This window comes from Rhea americana, unplaced genomic scaffold (genome assembly GCF_003343005.1).
Source record: "Rhea americana isolate MKP2758 unplaced genomic scaffold, rheAme1 scaffold_138, whole genome shotgun sequence".
Lineage (NCBI taxonomy): Eukaryota > Metazoa > Chordata > Aves > Rheiformes > Rheidae > Rhea > Rhea americana.
Genome location: NW_028185461.1, coordinates 1,442,277 through 1,465,905, shown reverse-complemented (window position 1 = coordinate 1,465,905; position 23,629 = coordinate 1,442,277).

The following is a 23,629-nucleotide window of genomic DNA, read 5'->3' as shown; positions in this document are numbered from 1 at the left end:
TGAAGTAGCTCCAGATAACATGGTTACAAAGTATAACCTGGACATTGTAACAAGCATCTGACAAGGGAAATCAGAACAGAATACTTGCTCTTAACTCTGAGGACCCATGTTCCTCATTCCTTCTAGGGTAGGACACAGGGCAGCTATTGAGCAGCACACGACAATGGTGCAGAAAGGATGTAACAGATAGTAAAGTGGAATAATGCACTCAGTGTTAACTACTTAGAAAGCCCAGGCACATGGCATGTAACTACTGCCCCGCATAGGCTGCCCTGATAGGAACACTAATGACCACACATGGTCAAGAATTCTGCAGTCTATCTCCAGAAACTATATTAAATCAAATGAAGTGATGCATCATTTAGTGACTTCATCTTTGGCAAAAAAATTCAAAGGGGTTTGGGATACAAAGTCTTTCTAAGGTTTTCATCTGCATCATCATTATCTGCTGTAAGATCATTTCTGAGTGAAGAAAGCTGCAGGATTCTAGCTTATATCAGCACTGGAGTAAACAGACCCTTTGAAACACAAACTTTTTTATTAATGATGTGACTCACTTAATGAAGGCTTTGCAAATTCACATAAATTTTCATTTTAGAAAAGTCCCATCAAGGAAGAGAAGTCTCCTGCCAGACTGGTTCTAATGACTCTTGGCAATAGCCAGTGTCGCCAGCTCCTTTCAGCTGAAAGCAGAAAAAAAAGAGGAGGGAGGAAAAAAACTTGCAACTAAAGAGGCTTTAGTGGCAAAAATGTATTTCAGACGAAAGTTTATGGTGTCTCTCTGTTAAAGTCTGATAATCATTTAAAAAAATGTCTCCAAATGTCCAAAAGGGAAAAAAATTCATGAGATGGGTTGTTTATAATCATAATTATCATCAAGGTTTAATATAGTTCAGTTATGCTCCATGGTGAGAGATGTTTCTTGGTTTAACTTCTGTGCAGGGTGGGGTGGAGTGAAGTAACAAATGCACCCAGAGATACCCTGACCATAGTCTCCATTACTCCCATCAGAACTCTGTTGACGGCTGTAACTGTAAGAAAGCAGCYCTGGCAACTCAGGATGAATTGTGCTGGGTACTGCAGGGCAGAGGCCAAGATAATTGCTGTCTTGCGCAGGGAAACCCCCTGACTTCAACTGCAGCAGCAGGTGAGACCACAGTGTCCTGGCTTGTGCTTTTCTGCCAAAGGCAAATGACAGCACTGAGGATCTCTGCTTTGGTCTGCAGGCTTTGGCGGAGGTCACAGACACGTGCTGGGACACAATGCTCTAACCAGAGAGTGACCATAGCAAAAGCAGGGGCTGGATCTTCTGCTCACTGTGTACTGCTGGCCTGAAAAATGAGCGAGTCCTAGAAAAGATTTACCAAAGTATACCAGAGAGAAATACATTCCCTAAGCACTCAGTGGTAGGACTGCTGTGCTGCAGAGCACTTACACATAACATGACTGTGCCCTGTTAACACTGGTTCGCTCTCTCAGCTCTCGTGCACAAAGCTTAGTATGGCAGCTGAAGCTTTCTAACCATCCAAGCTGGCTGGTTTCTGCATCCTGAAGCCCAGTGGGGCCATTCCACCAGACAGTGACCAGCAGCTCTGGAAGCTGGTCCCAGTCAAAAAACAGATTAGGGGGGAAGAGTTACAAGGAATGAATGAATGGAGCACTGAGCTAGAACGGACTTCTTATTTAATGGCAAAGCAACAAGACAATTGTATCTACTAGGCRCTGAGCCCCAAACACCTTACTTAAAACTCCTTGGGTTTGAGGGGTTTTACTGAATCCAAGGCAGGGACCTGAGCAGTATCTCTCTCTCTGGGTGCCTCTTTAGTCCCAAGGAGGACTTATTATGGGCTACTTCTGRATTTAGCAATTCTGAAAGCCTTTGACAGCTGCTTAGTGAACTTTTTTTGTATTAACAGATATTGCCTGCATCACTGCATCACAGTGCTTGAGATTCTCCAGCTCATGGGAAATGAGAACATTATTTGTTTCAACCTGATTTGGACTGGATACAAAGTTACCTTTAAAAAAGGCCCATGCAAAGAAGATCCTGCATCTTAGTCAACTGCAATCACAGTGGCAGCAGAGCTGATCTCTCTGAGAACAGGACATAGAAAGCTAGTTTTCATTTGCTTGCTGACATTTCAAAACGTGGTTGCCATCAGCTGGAGAAYGAAAAACAGATACAAAATATATCTCTTGGAAAGGGAATACCTGATCAAGACACATTGGCAGGTCCTTTCTCTGAGGCAGCCTGCTAACAAAATACCCCAGACCCAGCCATAGGAAGCCCTGGGCAACTCGCCTAGGAGGAGATAACACAGAATCAGGGCTTCTTGCTCCTCATCAGTTGGACAACCAACTGCCAGGAACCAAAAAGAAAGYTGCAGATTTCCAGACAGGTTTCCGACAGGACTCCCAGCAGAGTATCTACATTACGGCCTGTGACATCTCAAATATTATATTGATGGGGACTTTTTCTTAGCATTAGCAGAGCTCTTCCTTATTGCATCTTTTCAGACCTAGCAGTGTCAGCAGGTCCAAAAACAGAAGGTCCAGTATGTCTTAGGCATCACTAGGCATGCACATATCACCTCTATAATTATCAGTCTGACATAACCAGGCCATATTGCACCTACTGCATATATGCCACAAAGAGCAGAGTTGCTCCATGTAGGTGCAATGGTAATTTTCCCCAAATTTCCTGAGCTCCAACAGCTTGGCCTGCTGGATATCCAGAAGTCAGGTTCACCATTGCCCATATTAGGAAGCGTAGAAGATCACCAACAAAACTAGTTACTGACTGGCTTGGTAAAGATGGCAAATCTGCATATTAAATATGTTGAAGAGTAGAGGACTTCAGTATTTTCACTGCTGCTGCTACACCTTTTGCCTGGAATTGTGAGGTTCAGCACTTCTGAAAATCCAAATCTCAATCTCTGATGGCTTTTAAATTTGCTCTAACCTATGAATACACATCAAGCAGAGAGGCGCATGATGAGGAAAATGATCATCACTGGATGGCTTTTCAGGTAAGAGACATCTGGCAAAAGAAATAAAAACATACATTTAAATAAAATGAATTAGTTGGTCTTGAAGTTCCAAGAAATCCAGGTAGTAATTTTCAGGATGAACGAAGGTTTCTATACAAACAACGTTTTCAGAATATTGTTTGTCTTGGAGAAGAACCTCTCATAAATCTAGAGCCTATGCTGTTGCAAAAACTATCTCAGCTAATTTCAGGCCCAAACTAATTAATCAGYACTTGTTGCCATGTTAATTAGCCAAAAGTGACCTCAGATGTATTTGGTCTTTTCCGGCTATTTAGCCCTTAATGGGCAACTGTGCACCTGAGGCAAAACTGAGGAATAAATAGATGTGAGGCCTATTTCCAGCTGGGTAAATATAGCTCAGACTTCATGGTTCCTATGCTTGTGAAATAAACTATGCTCAAACTCTGCCTCTCTTTGCTTTTGGGCCCTGTGGAACACCTATGACTCTCTGGGTTTTAAATTGGGCCTTTGCAAATGTGTTATTTATCCAGCAGTRGCCTTGGAAAACTTTACAATTTGGTCTTTGCCGCTAGGTAAGATTATTGTGGCAGTGTTTCCTGTTGGGAACATTCCTGTTCTGTTTAGCAATARGCTGTGGGCCAGGCATGCACGCTTGCAGCAAGGTGACCTTTGTAGGCCAAACACGGCAGGTTAGATGCTGAGCATCCGCTGCATGCCACAAGACTATGTGCCTGAGCACTAGCTATCAGCAGGAGCAAGGTCTCTCCTCGGTGTAACCCTCCTTCTTCTGTCTCTCTCACTGCATTATAAACAACATGCTGAACTCACCTTTCAACCTTATGGCATTTTATTGGCACCAGARTTGTAAGGGCAACTTCACTGCAGTAAAAACAGTCAATTCCAATTCTCTTTCCGGCTAAGAACTGGTGGCTGCGAAGAGGGGATAGCCAATGACATATCACCATTTGAAAGTTTATTTTATACAGACACAGCCAAATCCTGTCTGTTCTTCCTAAATTATATTATCTTTCTCTTTTTCAAGCTGAAATTAAGAAATCTGGCTTTCTCCTTCAGAAAGCTGCTTCTAGATTAGGACTTAAAGACGTATTAGCTAGCTGCATGCATTTAAATCTTCAGTTAAGACAAAGCACTTGAGAAAACACAAAGCCAACCAGGTTAAGACCTGTATCTATTATTCTTATAGATCCCTTTAGTCAGTCTGTCTAATAATTCTTAATGTGCTTAACTTTATAATTCTCTGATGAGAAAAGAAATGTGATTATCCCCATTTCACAGATGAGGTGACTTGCCCAAGGTCACCATGAGAAACCAAATCCTCCTCATCAACACAAACTCAACTTTTCTGGCTGCCACATGCATAGATATCTACACTTCACTGCAGCTCAAGCATTACCACAAGTAGCTGGATCAAGCAGGCTAATAAAATAAAAATACAAACACTTCTTTAAATCATAGCCTGTGCTGAGGCTCCCAAAGACAGTGCACCCACTACTGAATGCCTCACTCTAGCCCAGGGATCCATCTGGAGCACTCACAGCCACCACTCCTACCCCAGGTTATATACAAGCAAGTTATCTGGGAAAGTTCCTGGACTAAAGAAAGTCTCAGTTCTTGGAAGTGTTTTTTAATCTCCTGGAATACTTTTCACTCTAAAGAAGTTGCAATTCCCACTCTGAACTGTTCTGGCAAAATACCAGTTTTCTTATTCTCACCACGTTTCTCTTCGACTCCTACCAACTTGTTTTGAGAAGCATTTTAACTGAATCATCCCCAGCTGAAATTGTTTGTTGTTGCTTTTAAACATCCATTAACATTTCAAAAAACCTGTTTGAAAATCCCAAATCTCTCCTGAGTCACTTCTAAAGAACTTTTACAAATTGTTGTTTTGTATTATATCTCACYATTCAGCAAGGCACAGGCTGGAACAAAGATATTAATAAGTATAACCAATCTCAAAAATATCCAAATGAGGAATAACAGCTGAACATTATGAAGTTACAGCTGGGGATGTAGGWAACTGTAGGTGAGCATACTTGAAGGCTGTTTCATTTTCTTCAGCTAGTACTCCTTTGAGCCTGCAAAGAAGGAAGCATTCAGTGTACAAAAGGGAATTATTTTCCAAAATTGAAGTCATGCATCTTAGAGTGGTCTTATCTCTGGAATATGACCTTATTATGCACAATAACTAAAAATAAGGACAAAATAATACTGGTCTCTCTTGGGAGCGTGTCGGAACATGTTATGTTTTGAGCTAAAGTTGGTTTGAACCCAGTCACTAAGGCATCTGTAGGAATTCTTTAAGGACTTCTTCAATGTGGTGAATTTAAAAGCAACATTACTTTTAACTACTTTACTCTTCTAACCCACTTCAGCTTGTTATTTTAGCACCACAAGATGCAAAGGAAAGGCATCTTGTATTTCACATATTCTTTCTAAATAAATAGAGATGCCCTGCTGCTTTTGGAAGGGGTGATTATTTTGTGTATAAACRAAAAATGCTAGCTTGACTGCCTGCAAGACTGGATTCTTCTCTTTAAAGGCAGAACAGGGTACTGAGCAAAATGACATCTTCCCCAGATCATCCCGCCTGTCCCTGGTACTGAGGTGAGCACATGTGCACTGCACAGAGCCATATGTGATGTGCTCAGGCACAKACAAGGAGTTTGGGGCAAAGCCAGGAGAGCAGCACAGTCCTCATCACAAGGCTAGCAGCACAATACCCAAAAGACAATAGCGAGGATGGGAAGTTTTAATATTGCATTAGGAAGTTGTGTTGTTATGAGCAGTGGGCCTTCTGATGCCATGTTTCAGTCTGGGCTACAGACGAGCATGCTGTGCTGAAGGGCAGCAAGACAGGGCCATTTCCAAGCAATGTTTCCATCACAGTGGTGTAAGTGTCAAACAGRTCCTACTGGACAGATTCTTCAGGCTGGACAACCCATGGTCTGTGATGATGTCTTTCTTGCACTTGCTCTGGYTCAAGAGGAGATATTTGCCTCTATTCCTCCCTAGATTATGAGAGTGGAGAGCCTGAAGAAACCCCACTCCTTTTTCTGAAATCTTCTCTATGAGTCTACAGCATCCCTGCAAGATTTCAAAAATGAAGCAGGTCAGCTAACATTAGAAGAGAGTAATTCCTTGTCTCAGCTCCCTCTCTTACCTCGCTCACATGTAGTACACTCTGGTGYCTTTCACTGTAGGTTAGTAAAGATGCATTATACATGAAGAGCTATCGTTTTGTGTTGTTAATGTGGGATAGGATTACCCTGGAGCAGAAGGTAGAGCCGAAAGCTAAAACTGATCCCAGCTTTTGTTGCTTGTCCACCTAATACAGGGTGCACAAATTGTGCCCGGATGTCTCCGTCTTCTGTTTTGGATAGGCCTAGTCTCTCTCTGATACCCCTTCATCATCTTCACTGAAGTTTTTATTGGGAAGCACCACCAAATCTTTAAAAGCAATGGCTTAATGTTTTAAATTAATTCTAGGTCAACACAGACCTGTTCACTTAATGGCAGGTTGTTGGTTCAATATAGAGAGAAGGAAGAAAAAATATCTGACAGTGATGCCCAAAGCAGGTCGCTGAGAGTAAGTCTGGTCAGGCTTTGCTGCAAACTAAATATGAGCAAGTGTTTTGGTCTGAAATAGTGCTAAATATGTAAAGGACATTTCAAGGTTGTTTCCTTTTAAATCAGTGAGTTAAATTTGGCACTAGAGGAGAAGAGAGGTAGGAATGTCTCCTTTGGGAGCAAGTGCTCCGGGGAAGAGATGGTTCTTTTCTTCTGGAGATGGAAGTGCCTTTCACTAAAGGGTTGTTTTCTTTGCTGAGGGGCACAGAGATACTGCCAAAATAAAATGAGGAGGAAAAATTGCCACTGAATGGGATTAGTGTAAAGGGAGGGCAAGGGTTTATGCACACGACTTTTTCTAGTCTTCACAGTTGTAAGATAAAGTTYGAAAACTTGTCTCTAAAAAGCTACAACCCAAATGGGAAATAAAAAGAAGACAAAGATTTAAGTATAGGTTTTCTAATATCTCAGCATTTGGGAGACTGACACTTTTGAATGCTCAGTTTTAGAAATATTAATAAAGCCACTTTCACTGTCAGCTTTTCAATGTCTGGTTTATTGAAGCAAGGACTGGAACTGAGCTATTCCCTTTCCCAAATGCATGCCCTAAGCACCAGGCTGGAGAATCATCCGTATGCTCACTTTCTAGCTCAGTGAGTACTGAAACGGCCCATGCAAGTGAAACACCACCCTAGGAGGGATTGAGGGGTCTCTCTTTCTCTCCCTCACTGTCTTACGGTGATGAAGAAACTCTCTTATAGACTGGAGCTCAAATCCCCTAATATTTGGGCAAGTGAGCATTAATTATTGAGCTAATAGGGAAAAAAGGCTGTAACAGCAACAACCGAAACCTTCAATTACTACCACATGAAAACAAAATGTTGCTTTTCAAGTTGAAGCAAAACACAGTTTTTTGGGGTTTTCACTTTGGGGAGTAAAAAAAACCAAGCAAACAAACAAATTACCACAGACTGATTACAGTTTTTAAAATATCACCTCCTCCCCCCAGCCAGAAATGGAGTCCATTTTCAGAGTGTTTTTTTCCCATTTGAAAGCCCCTCTAAGAACTAAAAGAAATAAAAATACAAAAAAATTATCCAGTGATATCCTGGAGATCTACTGCAACTATGAGACAATCTGGGACAGCAAGAAGAGACTATTTTTGGACCTACATTTYCCCTATGATTTCTGCAATATCTCTTGGAAATGCCACAATAGGAAGAATAGGATAATAGGAAGGAGAAAAGTTCCCATCGAGGTATCTGTATACCTAGAGGTATTTTTAAAAGCTCCAAATTTGCAAATTGGGCACTTTACCCATTAATTCTACTGAAAATGTTATCCATGCTGCATGAAGTCCACAATTACTCCTGCATTGCGATTTGTTTTGAAGTTAAATCAGAATTTGATGTAAAGACTATTCAAGTCAAAAGCAATCTTGACTTTAATTTTTGGACCTGGTCCTGAATATAACAGGAACTGAGGAAAACCTTGAACTCCAACCAGCTTTTGCCTTTCCCTCTATGACTCTTGTCCCCTCAGCTTTTGGGAGAGAGGAGGGAACAGGCATCTGAGTTTCCACTGTAGCTTGGCTGCCGCGGAAGGAAGCAGTCTGGTAGCATAGCTTGGCATCCATCTCCCTGCACATGCATTTGAGTTGTGAGTGTTTAACGGGAGCATGACTCAACGGAGGAGTTCTGTCAACCTCATACAAGGGTTTTAATTTCTTCCCTGCCAGAATCTTTCTGAGACCCTTCTTCCTGTCATGGCCACACGACACAAAGGAAAATAAAGAAGATGCATGCAGGAAAATGTAGGAAATACATCTGAAATTACGTGGTTTAACATATCCCCCCAATTTCATTCAAACTCTGAACAACGAACAACTCACTTCTGAAACGATTTCACYCTTGTGCAGCACATATCGTGCTAAAATCTCATGTTCCCCTTTTTGGAATACATAAACCATATGTTCGCCCTCAGCACAAAGGTGACTTTAATCCATAATGCACACATATAGGCACACAAAGAAGCACACTGTTTTTGTGCACTGTCTGGAGGGAGGTGTGCATTTGCCAAACACATCAATCCATGGAGAAGCGAGTGTGTGCTGAAACACACAGTGACACGGGCACTTAACTATTTAATGCACGCAACTGCAAATGTCTGTAAGCCTGAACGACTTACATGTGCCTCAGTATCGCTGTTCGTTTCACACGGCTTTGGCACCCGTCGTTGCAGTGTACTCCTCGGGTTTATACCCAGGTGCAGGATGGGCAGCACCCTCTTTCTTAAAGTATTAACGCTTGCACTCCCTCTCGCTCTCTTGCTTCTGCTCTTCAAGTCTTCAATCGCCCCATCCAGACATTGGGCAAACATCCACAGTTGCAGTCCTATGGCCCTGATTTCGTTAAGCGCTGTGGTGTGCTGGCTTTGGGGATGAATCTCCGTGCCACGGAGCGCTCACCAAAATGGATCTCAGCCATTCCACACCTGAAAGCCAGAGTACGATCTGATGAGGGTACGTGTGGCACAGAGGAACCTTGCCTCATAGTAATTGTCATCTTTGGGTTATTTTTAGCCAATGCAACTGCCACCCATCTTACATTACACTGCAAAGTGAGTATGAACGATGACAGTTGATTATYGCGAGCTGTGCAGTGCTGTAGGAGGGAGAGAGGCCTCAGCTGTGCCCCTTCCTGCCCCCTCTGCAAGACAAAATATTCCATTTTCATCCCTCTTAATTAAAGTGGGTAGAACCCTTACAAGGAGAAGCAAGAGGTTACGCTCAGCAAACAATGGTCCACTCAATTAAAAATGCTCCTAGGAAACCCAGAGAATGAGAGTCAAGTGTTTTCATTTGTCCTCTGCTGCCTTTTATCTACACTTCGCTTCGCTTCCACGAGGCAAGTCACATCTCTTTCTCTCACTCCTCTTTCTCACTTACAAACATTAGAGACCAAACCTTGCCCAGAGCATACCCCTTGATGTAATGGAATAGTAGACTGGCAAATACTTTCTGAAATTGTCCCAGTGAGTAAGGTGCCTGTAGCAAACAACAAGTCTGACAAGTATCTGACCATAGTTTAATGAGATTTCTTTGCACAGAGAAGGAATTATTGCATATGCAAAGGTTTATGGTAAAGTATTTTTATTCAGGAGTTGCTTTTGAAGTGAGAGCTGTGTACTGCTCTCCCTCTTACCTGCGGGTTCTTAATAATAATGTTCATTGTTAGATGGGAAACAATTTTAGCTTCTAACCTGCTCTTCCCCAGTGTTGCAATTCTCCTGCACAAGCTAGCAGGACTGCTTTTCCACCACTTCTTTTTTTCATGTATCAGTTTCTAGGTTTCTAGCCAGAATGAACACACTCAAAAGACAAGAGGCAAATTAAAATCTTATGTTATCATTTTCCTAAAAATAACATTCTTTTCTTCAACCTGGCTCCTAATTCTGATCCAGAATTGGATTGGCAATGCAGCTCTGTTATTAAGTCCATTTAGGTACTATCTGCACTTCACATAAAGTGAAACAAGCCAAACTGGCTGGTTTCACTTGTGGGCTATAATCAGATTTAAATGGGATGGAAATGACATTTGGCTCTGGCACTGACCCTTCCTTCCTAGAACGATGAATTTCACCTATCTCAAAACTGTTCCTGTTCCTGCTAAAACCAGTGGCAAAACCCTGATGAGGCAGGCTTGAACTCACTGCTCCTGGGTCTCCCAGTGTCCTTTGGACCCCTTCTCCGCTGACAGCACTGCAGATTGCCAGGAGACCTGCCAGGCCAAGCATGCTGGTCGTGGCTTACTCCCATGGGAATTTCTGGGGCAACAAAGCTGAAACTTGTGGGCAAAGCAGAGCGTATTGGAAAGGTACTGCCCGAACAGTTTCTGCCTGGCAGTTCATCTAGGGCAGCCCCTCAATGGCCTCCGAAAATCTCCTCACCAGGCRTCCTGGCTCAGCTAGGCCAGAGTGGCAGAGCAGAGTTGCAGAGCACTTTTGGGTACTGCAGCCTGAGGTAGCTCAGAAGAGGTCTGTGTAAATCCAGTGCTGTGGGTTGTATCCTCTTCTTCCTCAGCTGCAGTAGGAAAACCCATGTGCATACAGGTGTTCAGGATTTCTGGATTTTCTGATCTCTTCCTTYCCCTGGGGGAGAAATTGTCTCCATCGTCTGCTGTGTGCAGCATTGCAGGTGGCTCTTGGCCTGGCTTGGGGCTGTTACTGTGGAGTGGATCCTCCCGCAAGCCCTCACGCGGCACAGCCGGTGTGCAGACACAGCCTGCCAACAGGGCCAGCTGCCTGAGGCAATCCCACTTCTGAAATTAGGTGCGAGGGACTGAGCAGCCTGGTGYCACTCGCAGCACTGCACTGCCCTTTATACTGCAGCTTGCAGCACGCCACTTCTGTCTGGAGTATTTCCACCAGTAAGCTGGGATGACTATAGTGTTAAATTGACTCAAATTCTGTGGCAAACACAGTCACAGGTGCCTTGCACTGCGCAGAAAATACTGCTTTTTCTTTTCCCAGATGAGAATCTTTGCCAGGAGCATGCAACCAGCTCCTTGAGCTCCCATTTCCCATTGCACCTGGCACTTGCATTTGCCACAGCCTTCTCTCTCATGAGACCTGGAGCCAGGTGGAGCAGATGGAGTAGCTGTAACCTACTGCTGAGGGGTATGGAGCTGGTGGGGGGATCAGGAGGGGGCTGCGGCACTGAGGTATGGCTCTGGTCACGCTGTCCAGCAGGATCGCAGGCTCAAGGAAGCCTATTGGCAGGCACATTCTCCAGCAGCACTCCATGGTGCCCCCTCCCCGCTGCCCATGTCCCATGGGAGTCTCTCCTATGGCCTCTGGCACCATTCCCACCATGCACCCATGATGAGGAATCTCATGCACAGAGTGGTACAAGGAATAGCCATAACCGCAGAGTCATCAATGGCTACAATTGCATCTAGTCCAAGTGCCGTACAGCTGTGGTTGTACTAGTCTTRTGACAGGAGATCAATCCCTACCATAAAGTGAATCCCACCAATTTTGGAAAGAGAGATCCACCTGACTTGCCAGGAGGGAGACGCAGCATTACACACACTTCAGCTCACTGCCACCCTCCTATGCAGCCCCACACAATGAGAGGTACTTGCCAAGCATGGAAACCCAGACAAAATCTCCCCTGGAAACTTGAACTGAATGTCTGAATAGAGTCAAATGTAAGGACCTAGTSCTCCCAGGATTTTTGAAAATACCAGGCTCAAGTTCTTTGGCATGTTGAGGAATATTGSATTTGTTATTCTTACACCAAGAAAAGTAATACTGTGCTCATTTTAGTTGCAATTACCATGTCTTGTATAATTCATTATGATTAGTATCATGATCAGGGCAATTTATTTGCCCTTCAAAGAACATTTTCTGTGTCTCAGGTGCTGGTCATAAAGAGCATAAATCAGAAAGCTTGAAGTCTCAAGCTTAAAGTCAGAGAGGAGCTCCTGGGAAGACTCTTTTAACATCTGCAAAGGAAGAAGCTGCTTCCCCGATTGCCCCAGCAAATGCACAGGGAGGGCAAATGGTGCCATAAGGCTTTGGTCAAGCCGTTTGTCATTCTGGGACCCGGAGCGCCAGCGAGGGCTGGGCAGTTTGTCAGCATCCAACAGCCTCGCCAAAGACTCCCCCTCCCATCTTTTACAGACACAGTGCCTTTCCTCGAGTACAAGGACACTGTAGTATCAGTTGTAGCAAAGATGCAAAAACGTACACAAAAAATGGGGAAAAAAAATAGCAAGTGAACTTAGACTACCAGTGAGCAGAAAACAGACACAAAATTCATGAACTGTGTTGAATTTTGCCTCTATTTCACACAACAGACTGTTCAATGGCAGATGTCAAATGTATTTATGTTGTGGGAACATTTCCAGCTAGTTCCTGGGGTGTTGGTAAGATCTTCCAGAGACTAGCTGAGAGAAACTGTTGTTGCTGGGTTAGTATTAATTATTTTCACGCATACAACTCTCATGTCCATTTTCCATAAACTGACCTGTGTTGCCAGAGGAAAATCTCAATATCCTATTCTGCTGCTGATGTCCTTCCCTGTTTTTCACTCATGTCCCAACCCCCTGCCTGCAATATGGCGATAGCAGTATTTTCTTTTACCCACCCATCTTGGCTGTCTTGGTAGGCTATGGGCTCTTTGGAGCAAAAATTATTTGCTACCRTGCTTCATACAGCACCTGTGATAGATTGGTCTAGGTGTTACCAAACAACCTTATTCTTTAGAACTGATTTGGTCTTTTCAARAAAGAATAACTCTTATTAAAAAGATTGTATTACAGTTGACTGCAACTAATAGCAAACTCATATTAAATTAACTGCGTTGTTTGGCAACAAAACCATGAAAAAACTGAAACATCAAAACATCTTTTTTTCAGTATTCTCAAATCAAATCTTTTTGACATTTCATTTGGAAACAAAGCTCTGTTTCAAAAGATAACCATATTTAATAATTAAAAAGGGGGAAAAACAATCAAACACAACATTTTGAGACATATGAAATGTTTTTCTGACCTAGAAAAACTTTTTTTTAAAAAAAAAAACTTATGGTTTTTTCCCCTAGGAAAAAAAACAAATTTAAGGTAAACTCAAAATGAATCTTATTTTGGGAAGAGGGTGAAGTGAAAAATCAACCTTTTGCACAGTCCCAGGCTCCAACATTTGCTGGAAGAGGGGTTGCTTAGTAACATTTTGATAGCTAATACAGTAGTAGAAAGCAAATAAAAAGGCAGAGACAGACCCAGATGAAACAAATCTGTATGAGAAGTAGAACAGATCCTCATGGCACATCAGAAAGCCCTATGGAGGACAGATAGATTGCATCTGGATGGTAACACCAGAGCAGGTGCCCAAATTAAATTGCTCATGGGAGAAGCAAGTGCCAGTAGAAGAACCTTCAGTGCAATTGTTAATCTGATTTAAACTGCCCTTCTTTGTCTGGCTGCTGCTCTGGGCAATAATGGATGTTCACTCTCATGAGTCTGGACCATGAGCTAAATCCATCTGGGAAAACTCTCCTGCCTTCTCCCCCTGTAAGGTTGGCAGAAATGTTACCTTTGAGGAAAATCAGAGAACATTTTGAGGAGTTTAGGAATGATTTATATAGCTTCCTGGAAGAACAGACTTCCAGGTCATCTTGCCTACCTTGTGGCTGACAGCTCATTATTATGCTAACAGCATGAAACCCCCAAATCTCACTCTTTCAAACTGTAATCCTTTATTACCCACTGTCAAAAGTACCCTGGGCCAGTTTCAGTTCCTCCCACCTGCTCCCCATTTTCATCTCTGCCTGAAAAATGCTGGGCAAATCCCAGGTTGAAGAATGAGACCYGTTCTTTTGTCCGTGCTGGGGCAAACTGGGTGTTTCTGGTCRTGTGTCAGCACTGGCTGAGCTCTTCATTTCTAAGATGCTAGTTGGCATATAGATTCAAAGGTATGATACTTTTATGTGTATCTGAAGTACTCCTCCCAACACCATCGAGTGGTTTTATGTCTCTTTAGGCTTAAAAAGAAAACTGATTAAGGTGTGGTGAATGGAGGGTCTCCTGAGGCCAATTAGCAGCGATTTGGGCAGCATCCAGGCACTGCTGGAGGAGCGCTGAAAAGGCTCTGCCTTGAATTTACAGCCTGTTTTCCTCAGTGTGTTGTTCTCTTACAAACAGGCATGCACAACAGACGCAGGGGGACTTTGATCCCGAATAAATTTTTGTTTATCCAGACAGCATGACTTCGGCACCACTGGTGGCAACTTGTGCGYGTGTGTGTTTGCATCCCAATATATTAAAAAAGCCCCTTTCTCTCGGCTGGAATGCAAAGTAACTGCAAAGGCCACCTTCGGGACAAAGCTACAGTGCTGTGGGTGCCTGCTGGAATGATATTATTGCCAGAAAAGCATAATGCCAGGGATGTCAACAACTACATCACCTTACTGGGATGCATTTTGCATTTCTTTCTGTGCTTGGGAAGTCAAACAAAATCAGGAAACAAACTCTGTTTACTCAGATGAAAATTAAACAACTCTCTCCCTGTAACGATGACTATTAAGAAGGTAGCACGTTGGAGAGAAATCTGGAAGGGTGTTAGCTAGAGCTCTTGACCATTGCAAGGTCGCAACAGTAGAGGGTAATTAGGTATCTGCGGCTTTCTCTGGCAGGAAGGGGATGCTCTTAAACGAAATCTGGTCAACTCAGAAGAACAAGCTAGAAGTCACARTGAGTGCTGTGTGCGCTCCTGACTCCCTCTCTCAAACCTCTGTGATTTTTCAGTCATGATTTCTTATGTTTTAACATGAAAGACGCACAAGAAAACTGCCTATAGTGATGGCAAACTGCCTCTTGTAAAACTTCTGATRCACTGTGCGCTGCCTGAAACATCACTGCAAAAACAAATTTTTCTGTTTTTTTTTTCCCCACTTGCACTGACCCTTAGGTGCTTTTCTTAACTACAGATCAGAAAACATTTTACTATGGAGTATGATATTTCAAAGGTGATGGTATGCTTTTATGAGGCCAGGAGTGAAACTGTGCAGTCATGTCTAGGAATTTGCTGTCTGGATGCATATCTGACCGAAAAACAGGCCACTTTTTTGACCCAAGCCTTAACACTCTTTACAAAGCTCTGAGTGCAACAATTTGAAGATCCTTTCAAGCATCAAAACCCAAAAGCATTTTCTATCCACAGCAAACTTCAGAATAGAGTATACAAACTCCAGGGACGATAAACAGCCAACAGAGGATGTATGAGGTGACTCCCATCATGAAGAGCTGAACCCTCTCGGTAGAGAACCGAGCAGAAGTGGAGACAGAGCGTCTCAAGGACTTCTCTGCTCTGTTGGAGTAGGTTTGGGTAGCACTTGCAAGATGTTGCTTCTCAGACATGTTATTCAATAAACAGTTTCTGGTATCCAACCAGGTCCACCTCTGCTCTGGGAGAGACAGCAAGTTTGTAACAGCTAAGAAATTCCTGTCTGTCTGACACCTCTCCAAAGCAGAGGAAAGAGCCCTTGCAGCCCCAATGTGCCAAGTTACAAAGGCAGCTGGACYGCCCTTTTGCAGCTGCAGGGGAAAGGCCCCCTCCCCAAATCCTGTTTTTACACCAGGCACTGCCCCTGGGGCATCCTCCTGGCCCAGCACATTGCAAGAGCTGGATATGCAGACTGTTGAAGTTAACAGGAAAAARACTCTTGGTTTCAGACAGCTTCAAAACCAGGGCAGGCATGGGCAGCAGACAGAAAGACTACCTGGCTGTCCGTGCTRTGACCAGGATAAACACCACAGAAGCAAGAGGAAAGCACTTTCTGGGGAAYGGGCAAAAAGTGACAGTTGTAGCAATCCTGTCAGGCCAATGCATARTCTACCGTGCAAGAAACCTACTGCAACCATCAACTGAAGCTATTCAAAGGCATCTCAGTCACCGTACGCCTTGTCCTTTTGATTTACAGTTGCATAGGCTCCATGTGCTMTGGCACCATTTTATCAGCTGGAGGACCATGTTCAGATAAATAGCTCAGCCTTGCAGAAGTGAACATGCCAKCCCACGACAATCATTTCTTTCATTAGGGATGAAATGGCTGACGTGGTTCCCATTGTCCTGCGTTGGGTGTAGGWGGCAGTGATCTCATTATCAGTCATCTGCAAGAAACTGGATCACCGGAGGTATTAATGTGGTCCTGTGTAACATAGGAGCTGTCAGATGGCAGACAGGCAAACTGGAAGCAGAGGTAGAAAGCTGCCAAACAGGTCTGAGGTTTCCTTTTCACACTGATCCAACCCGATCATGGACATGGGACACGACTRCTCATTACTGCAGAGGCCCTGGCCRCGGTGTTACTCTTGAATTGACTTTACACTGACCTTAGGTTACAGCTGCAGAAAACATCCTTCCTTGAGGATGGAATGAATTATCTGAAAATTAGCAGTGGTACAGGACTTAAAACATTGTCTCTTTAAAGAAGTGTCAATGTCAGGGTCAGCTGATTTTAATAACAGAACAACAAAATAAATTTTAGCTCCAGCACAGTGACAAACCACGGGACTGTATGTGCACACAACCTTTGAAGATACGAAATTGCGAGTGCGCTAAGCTATATGATGCATTTGCCCATCCTTTTTCACCATACRCTCGATAGGCTGGGCCATGTCAACCCCACAGATCGTGCTCAGTCAGAGCACCCATGACCCCAGGCAGCCAGTGTGGACRTGCCTTGTACTACCGTTCCATGAGTTTTGGTAGGACTGGACTTGAGTCATGCACAAATTGTCGCTGGTGAATGCTGTGTTGCTCTCTCAGCCTCCTCCATGGCTTGGTGCCATATAGGATACTCACATTTCAAAGCCTTTTCCACTGCATGCCAGCCTCAAGCAGTTTCAGGGACTTCTTTGCAGCACTGGGAGCCTCAGCCCAGATTTAGCGTATCTTTGACCCCTACCTCTGCTCTATGGCACGGTGAGGTAGYACTGAAGTGTGGCAGCAGGCTGGGATAGAAATGACCTGGAAATTTTCCACAGTGATTCTGGTTTTGATATGAAGAACAGTTTGTGCAAAGGAAAAAAAAAATTTTTTTTGTATCCTGACTAGAAATCAATCCCAAATCCTTCATTCCAGAACAATTCAATGCAAAAAAGAACATGTCGGTACGAGTTGAGAAGCATTCAGAAATGCATTAATCCACTCTTCCTGCATTGTCTGATAAGAACTGGGAATGCCCTTGCTGAACTCCCGGTGCTGTACACGTGTACACCGCTCTGCTCTGGGTGACCCAGTGGCATAGGTTCACCGTCAAGAAGGGGGCAGTCAGGGAGCTTGGGCCACCATGGCACTGGGACGTGAGACTGCTTTTTCTGTGGAGCAAGGTGAYGGGAAAACACAGCTTACTGAGAGCTGCCTTGAGAGAAAATGCTTCATTTCTGTCTAACTGAAATATAAGGTTTCTGTGTTAAAAACCTACTCTGGATTTTATATATTATGGAAAGTCTTTAATGAAAAAGAAGTTTTAGAATTTGCTGTCTGTTGCAAACCCTGACTTTTMTTCAGCTTCCCTGTAAAAGAGACTTGAGAGTAGACAGTTATTGAGTCTTTGGGCTCACTTTCTCCAGGTACTAGCAATTTTTCCCACACAACCCTTTCTCCCTTCTCCTACCACCTTGTCCAGCTTAGGCACCCCTGGGAACAAGGCCTGCCAATTAGAACAGCAGAAAATGCAATTTCTGATGAATTAAGGATGGAGATTGTTGAATTAAGTGTGTGCAAGAGACATGAAAAGCTAACAAAATGTTAAAATTTAGAACAAAATTGAAGTGTACTTTTCATTTATTTCTGTTGCCAAACTCTGCAGCTATTTCCTTCTACACTAAAACTTCTCAAAGTTAATTACATGAAATGTTTTCTGCTTCCTTCTGAAGGTTTCATGGCTTTTGCTAGATGAACGGAAATGGTGACTGTRTACTTCATTTTGAATTCCTTGTGTTTGTTATGCCTGGTTAAGAGTAATTACATTTCTGTAATGGTTATTACTCATGAGTTCCTGGCCCACTCCCCCAACCACAATTCCACCTTCCTGAGTTTTCTTCTCCGGGAACTGAATTATAGTTGGGTTTATAAACTTGAGAAAATCTTAGCTGCAGAACTGTTCTAGTGCTAGCTTTTCTTCTGCTATTACTAAATTTAATGCAAACTTTATCAAGAAGACAAAGAAGAAAGAAAGTGTCACACAGGTGTGAAGGTGTAAGTCCTTCCTCTGGCTTTAACAGTAGCAGCTTCGTGGTCTGAAAATGAGTGGAGAAGTTCTCTCTGGGATGGGGATGCTCATCTGATTCTTAGACAGAGAACATGCAAAGCTGGGGTAGAGCAATAACCAGGCTTTTGTGGTATTACAGGACCAGATTAAGAGATCAGATACAATCGCTAAGTATTAAATGWCCTCAATATAGCAATAACCCAATGTAGGTTATTTGAAGATCCAATGAAAGGAGAAGGTGGTCATGGACTACAAAAAAGCAGTGCAGTCCAGATTTGGAAATAGTTACAGGCATCAGAAGCACATCTAAGAAGGCTTTCAGATGGCTGAAAATGCTTGTTTGGCTTACTGCTGCTAGTAATAGAGCTCCTAGCTGGCTTGAACTGTTGGAAATTGTTCATACTGGCTCCTTCAGCATCTCTCAGGCTCTTGGGATACAAGACATTTGAGCTTCTACAGACAGTCTGATTAAATAGACATCATTATCATTTGTCATTGGTACGCTTCATAACATGGTATTAAAGACTACATGTGGAGCTGGGGCARTAGTCCAAACATTGTTAATGGAGATCTGAGGCGAATTATGAGTTTCTGCAATAAATAGCACAAAACTGGACAAAAATATGTCAGAGAATAGATTTCTATCAAAAAAATAGTTGGATACAACTCTAGAAGTCTGTCGAAATATATCAGCTGCAACATTTTAATTTGAAAAAAAATACAAGCAATTTTTTCACTTTTCAAGATGTCACAATTAATGGTGAAACRAAAAGCACTGCTTCTGTGCCCGCTCAGGGCAATGGTAAATGTGCCATTGCCTTGAAGGCTGGCAACAACCGGAAGGGCCTCTTAGATCCAGCACACTCATTAGAGCTCCTTTATCAGATACCAGTTAAGGTCTGTGCTAATTCTAACTACCCTCAAGGAAGTTGCCAGCTTGGGAAGGGAGTGACACCACTGGTTTGGGACAAAGCCAAGCCGGGAAGCATGTGTCCCAGGCAACATCATGGTACAAAGTGGATGTCCCAGGAGCTCCCAGCAGGTGGCTGGGGCTCACCATGTCTCCTCGGACAGGATCTGSCTTGCCAGAAGGGAGCACACAAGCCCTGGTGGCACACTCCTGCAGCCTCCAGCTCCAGGAACCCGGCGCTAATGAAGCTGCCTGGCCTTCTTTCCCTTTTTTTCTTGTAATGGGTTGGAACACCCCATCCAAACAGAATGCACTTGAAAGAACAAGATACTTCCTTTGTACTAGGAAACAAATGATGATTAATGTGTTAGTTGTAATTAATCTGCGATGACAGATTAGCAGAGCAGTGGCAGTGTCTTTTGCTGTTGCAGGAGCCACTGCTGATAGGACAGCTGGTGAGAGGGGACACCAAATTCAATTTGCTCCTCATTTGCATACATATGACAACCATCTGTGCTAATAGCACTGCAATGTCTCTATTAGGCTCTCTTCTAGTGTGCGGCTCACCTAGACTCCAATTAGGCCTTTAAGTGAGAAAGCTTGAAGCATAAATATTTGCAGAGGGGAAGGGATGGCTCAGCAAGCCACTCTGTGACTGCCTTTCCCTTCCTGCTGAAGGCTGAATCCTGTCCAGCGCCTGAGCTAACACTGCTCTGCTGCCATTTAGCACTGGGTAGTGAGACATAGCATGTGACCCCTAGACTAATTCCACCAGAACCAGTCTCACATTTTCCAAAAATGTCTTAAGCCTTGGGAGCAAATCCAGAAGAAGAGCTGCAGAGCTAAATGAAAGCCAGATTTGCTATGGGGAAAAACCCTCAAATAGTAAAGGTGCACGTTGTTCTTTTTGTCCAAATTTTGAGAGGTATCATCACAAGAGTGCTGTCCACAGGATGAAAGAAGCAAGCCTGCTTGCAGCTGTGAGGAAGAGGTATGGAAAGGGAGGTTATTTCTGCAGAAAATTGTCTTCTGGCTGTTTTTATCCACCAGTGGACTCACTAGCTGCTGTTGGTGCAACTGTGCACATGATGCTTGAGCACACAAAAGATTCCAGCTACAAGTGAGTCACAAGCATTTGTTCAAAGTGGCCATTTATTTTCATACATGCATTTCAAAAATAGCAGTCCCAGTCTTCACTGAATGCTAATTAGGGAATCAGTTAATTAATAAGCTGGCTCACCTACCCCATTCTTCCTGCTTTTCYCATCAAGGTGAATTCCACAATCTTGAGTCTATTCCTTTTTTTCTAGTCCTAGTCCATAAAATTCCTCCAGTGCATTCAATGAACAGCTGAGCACCCAGGGAAGGACTAAGCAGGAGAAAGCATGCTGTAGGAGCTCACTGTAATTACAACCAGCGATACAATAATGTCAACCTAGAAGTGGGCCCTACCACTCCAGGCACTGTGCAGAGCAGGATAACATACTCTTCACTGTGACCAACTGGAAACCAGTCATGGAGCATGACTTAGAGACCATTACATCCGCAGTTATCCAAGTTGGTACCTTCATGTGTCTCCCCTACCTCCACCTAAGGTCTGCAACAGCAAATKACCCAGAGGAAAGCATTCTGGGGAGCCCTCCAACGTATTTCCTCACTTGCTGATTTTAAGGACTTCCTACAGGGTGTTAAATGGAGAGAAACTTCTTTGCTCAGATGCCCTTTCCATTCWTGTGGCAGATCTTGTCACTGAGCTGCTGCTGGGAAAGGGCAAGCCATGCCCAGTTCCCAGGGCTAGCCAGCAAAATGAAAGGCTTGGCTACTACACTTGCAAGCAAGGAGAAGGCTCATCCCAGGACAGGTTTTAGGGAACCCCACGTATTGGCATATACTGCTTTCTCTTCATGAGYTCTATGGACAGAAGTGGTTTATGCTCCTGGTTCTCACCAACCAGCTATGGGATTCCTTGTCCGTTCAAGATCACCCAAGGAAGACTTGCTAGTTAGTATCCTTTTGGATAAGCCGTCTGCCACTTTGCTGTACTCTGACTTTGCCTGAACTTCCTCCCATTCCCCRAGGCTGTGCAGCTGGTATGGAGCTGCCTCAGTGCTGTCTCCTCTCCACAGACCTTCCCTGGGGATGCCAGCCTACAGCTGGGGGAGCTTGCCTCTTCTCCCACTGCAAGCTGTCAGACCTTCCTGGCCTCTTGGTAGGTGAACAGTTAAGCAGTGCACAGAGCTCTGAGTGGGAACATGAAGGACTATATAGGACTGGTTAGGTTTAATTAACCAAATACAGAGGGATCTACAGAATCTAATTTTACATGTGAATCTGCAATTTAACACTGACAGGGTTGTTATTTACTTCTGACRTCCAGCAAGGACATAGGGACCATCCCCTACTTGCACACACACAACCATCTCTACCAGAACGGCTGGAAGATTTAAAAGACTTTTTTGCAAACCTCTTGTGAGCACAGAATTGCTTATTGAGGATATCTGCAAGTTGAGCCCAAGCAATAAATCCAGTCTAGTCTAGATGAAAATTGGGAGTGCTGAGAAGCAAAACTCCGATCCTGCAGGCATCTTGGAAGAGAGCTCGCACCCCCTGGTCTTTTGGAGATGTCCAGCWCTCTCAGGTAGTTACAAAGCACCTCTGCTCTGGTCTCTGAGCTGCTCTAATAGGGTTTTTTTTTTCCTCATAGTGCTCTGTAAGGAAAGGACCATTTTTTCCCTTATGGCACTCATAGGGACCTTAGGTAGGGTAGGATCATCTGTAATTCAAAAAGAGACACACTGCAGACRTGGGCTGGTCAATCCCTAGGGTGAAGCACCTGTGACATAGGCTTCTGATCTGGGGGCAGGCGACTGGGCTGGCCTTTGCTAACCAGTGCTGTGCCCAAAATATTGTATCTTGTTTCTCAGCAGGGCTCATCAGGCCCAGCAGAGAGCTGCACTAACACTGAGCTAATGTGAGGTGACCGAGTCTGGATCTCAGTCAGGTCTGTCCCTGGGCTGCGCTCACATCTGTGGCTGGAGGTGGAACAAGGAGGATGCTTGTGTTCACTGCTGGGAGTTAAGATCCTCAAATGTATTAAATTCTGAGAGCAATTAGGTATTTAAATATCTTCTCCCTGTGCCTAAGTGKCTTGTCTCCTGGAAGGCTTTGGCAGTGTGGAGGCTCTATACTGCCTGCTCAGCTAAAGTCCTTGCATCTGGTGAACGGTGGCTTGAATCACCAGCAGGGCTTGAACCTGAGAAAACTGAGCATCAAAGCAGCTGCTGGTTGAGTTCACAGGCTGACCCAGCTCACACAGACCTGGGGCTGGTGCCTGTAGGGTGGCCAGGGCTCTGACCCAAGCATGAGGGCTAGGGAGAGGCACGAGAAGGCTAGTGAGCTACACAGCCCTACAAGGTAGCATGACAGAAACCGCTGCAAATGGGGGGCCTTCACTTGCCCAGAAGAAAAGTAGCCTAAGCAGGTACCTGCTCGGGTAGATCAGCAGCTACAGAGAAGATGCGAGTATAGCATGTTCATTGGTTTACCCCAAACCAAAGCACATCCCTGCCTTCCCTGAGCCAGCCTGGTTCTGCCATCCTCCCCGCATCCTGAAACCAAGGACAGCACTGACTGAATCAGATTTGGGTCCTCCATCTCTGCAGGCCCCAGACAGTGGGTCCTGCAGGCCTGAAGTCTGATGGCTCTCCTCTGCGTGTGGCAGAGTGGAGCAGAAGTGAAGACTTTGCAGCAAAGGCTCATATTAATTAGGGATTTTAGTGGTGTGTGATACTTTCTGAGCTACTTTGCTTTCCCTGAGAAGCAGCAGCTGCCGGGGGACCCATCTGCTGCCACTCACCAATGCCCACCAGCGCAGCTTCCCGGCCCAGGAGGAGTGATGAAGCAATCTGTATAACGCGGCAGGCAATGCAATTCTGAGCAGCTCTTACAGATCCCCAAATCCCATTAGTAAAGAAAAGTCATTGCCAAAAAAGGTTGAAGGGCTGTGCCTTGCTAGACCAATCCTGCAATGCATTCCCTATGGCTTTGCAGGCACAGCAAACTTTCCCYGCTTTTAGAGATAATCAGTTCTTCTACTGTGAAACATGATTTCTGATACAAAAATCCAGCACAAAAAATACACACAGAAACTCATTTTGAGTTCAGTTATGCCAGTCTTATGGAGATACTTCTGGCTGTTTTGAGGGAATCTCCTACTGTGTTTTATGGAAAACCATTTTTCCACCTCCCTGATCCTTCCAGAGTAGTGTAATGCTTGTGCAAGGCAGGTGTTAACTGCTCCTTTTATAAACTCATMCGATATGCAAACTCTGCCTTATTGTA